The sequence below is a fragment of the Benincasa hispida genome, chromosome 10, assembly GCF_027475165.1.
Source record: "Benincasa hispida cultivar pf3 chromosome 10, pf3_genome.v1.1, whole genome shotgun sequence".
Lineage (NCBI taxonomy): Eukaryota > Viridiplantae > Streptophyta > Magnoliopsida > Cucurbitales > Cucurbitaceae > Benincasa > Benincasa hispida.
In genome coordinates this window covers 41,658,484-41,666,474 of record NC_143487.1, presented here as the reverse complement: position 1 = coordinate 41,666,474, position 7,991 = coordinate 41,658,484, and the positions used below count along the sequence as shown (strand labels likewise).

Genomic DNA, 7,991 nt, shown 5'->3' with positions numbered 1-7,991 from the left:
ACATATGTATTAATACTGTAATTAGTTCCTCAACTATGTATTCTCCAGAATTTCAATGCCAACTAACTTGGTTATTTCAAGTGGATCGTCCTCCTTAAATCTTGCTATTTTAATAGTTGTGATGAATTTATGTATCAAATTTAATACTTATTTTGAATTTTCAAATCTTCTACAACAACTAATTTTAAAATCTTGATTTGAAATTTAAATTATCATATTATATCAATTATTCCAACTAAAGTTTATTATTTTTATTATACTTTCTACTAAACTTAATTAAGATTCACAGTTTTAAAATACGTTTGAATATTATATCTATTATCCTTTTGTTTCAAACATATAATATTAGAATACAACACGTAGCCCTAGTTTTGTTCATCCTATTCATATTATCTTCTTATGGCTATTAAACGGTTAAGAGTTTTGTGCAATGGTAAGTGGGATGAAAATAACTTCTATCATGACATCCGATATTGAAGTTCTTATTGCTTCAAACACATCTTTTAAACATCTTGTCAATCTAATCCAATCTAAAAAATTTTCAATTTATGAATGTATTATTTCTCAATTAACAATATATCAAGATGGCTACAGAAATCCTACTATGATTAGAATCGTGGAAGACAAAGATATGTTATGGTTGTTATCTTCTGTTTCAGATTCCTCCTACAATGATGTTTGTGTTGTAGTTGACCATGTTCCATCTTGTCAGTCAGATTCTACAGTTACATTCTATACTGGGTCTAGCAACAATGAAAGAGATTCCTTGTTCAAAACCTCCAATAGCACATCTCATATTATTGACCTAGTATATTTGGATTCGTGTGCTGTAGGCATCACCATTAAGGAGGTTCTATTTTTAACAGTAAGGATGCATTAAAGAAAGCTATATTACTCGCTCGAATCAAACGTCTCTTGAAATTTGTTGCAAAGACCCTTTTTGTAGTTTGTATCTTAGGTCATTTGTTTATAAAAAAAAATAAAAAATAAATAAATAAGTGGGCTATGGATTGTTCGTAAGACGATGTTCATAAATGTTCTATTGACATTGTTAAGGATGCTCATAATCAGGTGGCTTCGTGGATAGTATCTGAATGTATGAAATCTTGTTTAAATATGAATTCCATGACTCCATGTCATCTGTGTGATGTCATAAATTTCATAAAAGGCAACATGGGGTTAATGTGAGTTATGATAAAGCATTGAGAGGCTGAGACCTTGCATTAAATTCAACTCGAGGTACTCTAGAGTCATCATATGCTATGTTGTCTGTATTCTCTAATGCTTTGATTCAAAAGAATCTAGGTGGGTTTGAATAACAGTTACAATGTACTTAAATTTAATCATACATTGTACTTATATAATGTAAAATGTAGTTATGACATATGCTTACTCTTGTCAATAATTCTTTTTACTAGGAACTTATACAACACAAGAAGTAAATGATGATGGTGTATTCAAGTACTATTTTATGGCTCTTGCTGCTTCAATCGATGCGTGGGAGTATTGCTTTCCGATCATATCAGTTGATAGTGTGAGTTTGAAGAACAAATTTTTTGGTACTCTATATCTGCGTGTACATTTGATGGTAACTCACAAATCGTCCCCCTTGCATTTTCTATTGTTGATTCAGAGAATGATGATTCATGATGTTGGTTTTTCAAAATTTAAAAGATGCTTTTGGTGAATATAATGATCTTTTGATTGTGTCTGATGGTCATAAGAGCATGTCAAAGGGTATAAGTGTTGTGTACAATTCAGCCGAACATGAATTGTGTGCTTTTCACCTATTTAGGAATCTTAAAAAAACTTACAAGTCATCTCCAGTTAAACAACCACTCCATATGTGTGCTAGGGCCGATACAACTCTTGACTAGGAATATTACATGAGACAGTTGGATGATATATCCCCTTTAATTAGGCTTGAATTAGAAGATCTAGGCAAACATAAATGGTGCAGAGCATTTTGTGTAAGAAATAGATATACCTTGATGACCACAAATATATCTAAAAGTATGAATTCATACCTTAAGGAAGCGTGTGAATTACCTATTCTTGGCCTTCTTGAATTTATTCGGAGTTTGATTCAGCGATGGTCCAATGAACATTGCAGTAATTCTAGTTTTCATTGTTTAGAACTAACTTAATATGCAGAAGACATGCTTTGAACATCATTAACAAATAGTAGACTGATGGATGTGAGTCATTTCCATTTTATATGATTGTTAATTAAAATATCATATGTATATGTCACTTATTTTAATTAGTTTAATATTTTCTATTACAGATATATCCTATTAACCAACATGAGTTTGAAGTCCATGACAAAACTAAACAATTCTACATGAACATCCTTAACCGCAGTTGTTCGTGTCATCATTGGGATCCAGACCTTATACCATGTCCTCATGCTTGCATTGATTTGTCTCTTAGAAACCTTGGATTAGAGTCATACACTCATGACTTTTATCATGTTTCAAATTTAATTTCATTATATAGCAAGGAAACATGGCCGATTGGAAACATGGCCAATTTTAAAGTCTTTGCAATTTGAATGATGACCCCATTCATCCTCCTTGAGTTAAATGCCCGGCTGGAAGACCTAGGAAAAAGAGAATCCCATCCTGCTTAGAGAATAGGAAAACAATACGTTGTACTCGTCGTGATAGTATAGGTCATAATCATAGGTCATGTAAAAATCCAATACCTTGTTGAGTTTGGGTTTTTAGTTGTTTTCTTTCTTTTATCTCATATTTTTCATTCTGAACATTTACGAACAGTATAGGTCAAAACCTTGCCTTTTAAATATGTATGACATTGTAATTATCACTACTTTAAGATCTTTCACTTCTGTCATGATCTTTGTGTTTCTATCTTAGGAAAGGCTTAAATAATACCACTTTTCTTTTCTTTTCTTTTTTTTCACTCGAGGAATCTATGAATAGAGATTTTTTTCCTCGATGATTTATGTTTTTGTTCATTCATTCAATCATGATATGCATTTGCCAAATGTATTTGTACATAATTTTGAATGACGTTCAATGTTATAAAATATTGGCCACCATTTTAAATTATAATTATATATAGTTATTTGTCAAATTAGATTGTTTAATTTAATTATCAGTTTTGACTAACTGTTATTTATCAAATTCAAATATACTTTTCATCATATTTAGGAATGACTAGATATGTAAATAAAATTACATGCTTCAATTTGCTTCATTTGTATGACAATTAAAAGGAAGCAAAATAACAGGACTATAAAATGCACTAACTGTAATTAAAAAGTCATTTCAAATATAAACTAAGAGGTTGATTTAAACAAAACATAAGTTCAGAAGCTCAAATTCTAGGAAACTTTAATCCAAAATAGTATATTCATCGGTGATCACATTCTTTTACGTTTGACTCAAGTGAAGGTCAAAGGATGGGTCATTCTCATCAAAATATTCTTTAATTTGACATTTTGCCACTCACCGCATCAATCCATATACTAGTACTTGGTGCATTTGTAGCCCTTCAATGGGGTTGATTTTGCAGCTCTGCGTCGATCCATTACTCTCTTTGCTTCTCTAATTCTTCTATAGTCGTCCCAACTATCAACAATAAATACTTAATTTAGTCAGTATAATATTGTTATTTATTTATAGAGAAGTATTTATATACAATTACACTTTAATTATAAAGGCTTACATGTTGTAAGATGATTTGTGTTGACTTCAAGTTTGGGTCAATCATATCCAACCTTCTTTTGACCTTTGATTTTAAACAAATAGAAATTATATGTTAATAGGGTACAAAGTCTAGAAGTTTAATACAGTTCTCCATTATGCTTTACCTATTTATTCTTAAGGGCTATCAAGGCTTGCACTCCGATCGATGAACGAAATCTACTTGTTGCATAGGTTGATGGTCTAACAATTGCATCCTATCGGTAGGTAAATTAAAATTATTTTATCAATTTTACATTTAGTAACATGTTTAACCATGCAGTTTAAAAACAAAATCTTTTTACATCCTCATAACAAAGTTTCCCTTCTGGTGTTTCGACAACCTTTCATATACCTCTTGCTCATCTATTCACCGTATGATATTGTCAATTATATCGTCTGGATCTTCAACAGGCTATTACATGTCATAAACAGTACACAAGATATCATGTTGTTAGGATTTAAACTATAAAATTAAGTTAATTGGCATTTTATTACCTTGTAGCATGTGTTTCCTCTCCCTTCTGTTTTTTACTCTTTTGGTTCTTTCACTTTAGATTCTTGCGGTTGTTGGGTTACCATATTAGATACTATGCTTTGTCATTCTTTATTCCCTATTCCTCCACCTCCTTCATGTTCATCATCTCTCTTTGGCTTTAATTTTTCAATGCCACAAGCCATATCAAGATTTGGATTGTCTTGATTATCTCCTTTATCATCTTCCATAGTATCCAGTGTCTTTGTGAATTCAGATGCTGCCTAATTGTATGTAAGCATTATTCAGACTTTTTTATGGATTAAATAACTACATTGTAATTATAGAACGTACCATAAAGACTTTACTGGTATTTTGAGTATATGCATGCTCCTCCGTTTTTTTCGTTTGTTTCAATATCAGGTTCATTTTATCCATCAATGCAACCATTTATTGCCTCAGGGAGTCTTGGTTCTTCATCAGAACCTATTGATTTTCATTAATTGTTTGATTTATCATCTCTTGATATTTCTCCATCCTCTCTAGTTGCTCTATAGTATCTTTGGTATTTATTGATTTTTATAGGCTTCTATTAATTGTAAGGTCCACTACATGTGTTTTTTGTTTTCGCTTTTGAAGTTCCAATTCAACTTCTTTAATTACTTTTTTCTCTTCTTCAAGGAATGGCTCAAACCATGACATTTCCATTTCTTTTAGAGTGGCTAAGAGTGGGAAAATTTTAAGCTATAAAACATAATGAAGAGATAAAAACTATTAGTAAACATTTTATTACTTAGATTGTTATGCAATATGTATGTAATTCAATGTTACCTCGGGTGAATCGAAAACCATCTTCTTCAAATCCTTCCATTTTGGTTGGCTATCAATAGCCCAATTTATTATTCTTGGCAAATTCATATTAACTCTCCTTGCAAAGCAATTTTGTCCAGTACTAAGGGTAGGTATGACTTCGTATGCCCATGCTAGGATTGGGAATACAAACTCTCCTATTGTCAATCTTGTAGCACACTTAGCAGATATGGCATTATGCATCACATCAACTAGAAGGTCAAAGGCCAACCTACCCCAAGGATAATTTCTAAGAAGCTCCTCATCATCCACCATCAAGATATGGTTGATGTCTACATATACAGTATCCTGTTTTGGCAGAAGGAAACTCTTTAGGATATATAGTTGGGCCATTTTTAGTTGGTCACTATGGGAACCACCCTTGCTAACCTTAAAGCTTAGATTGATAAACCTTCTCACAACTGTCTTTTCTCCCTCAAAATATAAGTCTCTAATATGACCATCCCTTTAATCTTCTCCCTGTCTATATTAGGAAAAGGTCAACAGCTTAGGCCTGTAATTAGAGAAAATTCTCTAAGGCCAAATTTTAACACTCTACCTCCTATTAAGAAGTTTAATTGTGAGGAAGATCTAGGCTTGCATTGTCTTTGAATCAAGTGCATCAATAGTTGGGAAGATTGATTTGTTATAGAAAAGTGAAGGAAGTGACCAAATTGAGTTTCCTTAAATTTTTCTAGAAGGGGTCCTACAAGTCTATCCTTCAGTATCTAAATTACCTCTATTTTCTTAGTAGGTTTATCCGTACGGGTTTATCCCGCATTGATTTTGGAATTAAATACAATGCATCCTAAAAAACTCATAATAAACACTTATGTTATAAAATTATAATGTTATTATATTATATTAAAGGTTTGATAAATATATCATTCAACAGAACATTGGTTTTATTACAGGAATTAGAGGCGAGTACTAGTGAGAAAGAGATGAGGGAAAGAATAAGATTTTTCCTTTTTTTTTAATGCTTTTCTTCTTCTTCTTCTTTTTTTTTCCTTTTTTTTACCCTATTTTTTTCCTTTCTTTTTCACACTTTAACTTCTCTTTTCTTTTTTAAACATTTTTTACTATTTATTTCCTTTTTTTAATCTTTGAGGATTTCTTTTCAAGTTTATTAACTTGCCCCCATTGCCCTATTTAAAGGAATTATAGCTACTGGTAACTTGCAATCGAGGGAGTAACTTTTTATCTCGCCAACTTCTACATATCTTTGAAAAAGGTGAGTTTTTTTCTTTTTCTTTTGAAAGTATGCTGAGCGCGTTGGTGCACTTCTTTATCAACTCTGACGAAAGTTATAGGCACGTCGGAGCGTATGTAGTAAAACGTCAATGTGTCCCACGTTCCGATAACTTGTAGAAATACAAGTTATTGTATCTCTGTTATCTAAAACATTTAGAAAGAAACTTGAAAAATGCGACAAATAGGTAAGAAATTCATAAAATTAATTATATCATGAGATCACGCATGTACAAAATCACACAATCCAGGAAAGATATAAAAATCGTGTTGTTTGGGTGTAGGGAATCTATTTATGAGATCACAAGGTATCCCCGCAAAGGAATTTCCAACACCAACATTGGAATTGTATAGTTGAAAACATAGCCTCATATAATATAAGGTGACATGATGTATGGGTGGTGGAGGTCAAATCAAAGACCAAGTTGGTAGCTGACAAGAAAGCTTCATAGCAGAGTCAATGAACTTCTGACGCGGAGCAAGCGGTGTTGAGTTGTATGTCCTAAAACTCGCAGTTTTTAAAGTTAAACATATTATATTTTTCAATAAAGATGTTATTTGACATTTATTCAATAAAGTTGTTGTTGAATATATAGATTGCACTTATAAAGACTAAATCCAATAAACTAAGATCTATGGCTATTATATGAATACTTGAACTTTATGTTGAGACATAAAGATGGATCAAGTTCGAGTAAATAGCCAAAATGATCTATAGTATACAAATAAAATTGGATGTCTTATTCTGGTAACACTATCTGATGCGGACCACTCTATAGTTGTTACAATTTGTTGTAAGGTGCTACAAACAACGTGATCCTGATTCGTTCATATATTGACATGAGGAGTGGGGGCATGAGTTGTCAGAAGATCGAACCAAGAAATAAGTCACTCTTACTTTATAATGTTGTTTACTGTTTAAGACTGACTATTTCGAATAGATGACCTAGGTAACTCGATCTTAATCCTGAGCTAACTATGAACTCTTATTTATTTGGGATTATCCTTAGATTTACATAGATGAGGGTTGACTCAAAAGCACCAGCTTAATAAGCCTCCCATTTCAGAGGTAAGATCAGGTAGATAGCTGGGGACATAGGGTGCAAGATGGAATTCAGGCCTACCCGATTTAGGGATAGGAGAAAGGTTGTTCTCTTAAGTGCTAAATCCAGGTCTCAAACAAGAGGCCCCACCCTCTCATTGGCCCGAGAGGAATTCGGTTTAGTGATTGGATCACAAACCATTTGTTCATTAGAGGATTAGTGGAACTTAAGGAGTAAGATGTAATTTTGGGGGTAAAACAACATTTGACCCAACCATTATTACGAACAACCTATGAAGGGTCGATTTACTGATTATGGTTAAATTAAGTGGACACAAAGATATCTATAGTGAGGAGAGTGCAACTATCGAGCTATAGTGATGTGACTCGGTAGTTAACGTATATTGATTAATTCGGTCTAAAGAGTTTAGTCAATAATCTCAAATCATTGGAGCCCATGATCTATAGGTCCATACAATCCCTCTACTAGCTCGTAAAACATGAACACCTTGTATTAATAAATTGAGTGAATTCGAAATGATTTCAATTTGAAGTGTTCAAACTGAATTTCAATTTGAAATGTTCAAGTTCAATTATGGTTTTCAATTTGAAGTGTTCAAATTGCAATTAGGGTTTGAATAATTATATTCGATTGATAGGATGT

General features: G+C 32.3%; 1 pseudogene; it reads left to right on the top strand.

Annotated features, from left to right (window-relative positions):
* The first annotated feature begins 604 nt into the window (after positions 1 to 604).
* Positions 605 to 2,715, top strand: LOC150033366 (uncharacterized; annotated as a pseudogene).
* Positions 2,716 to 7,991: the final 5,276 nt, after the last annotated feature.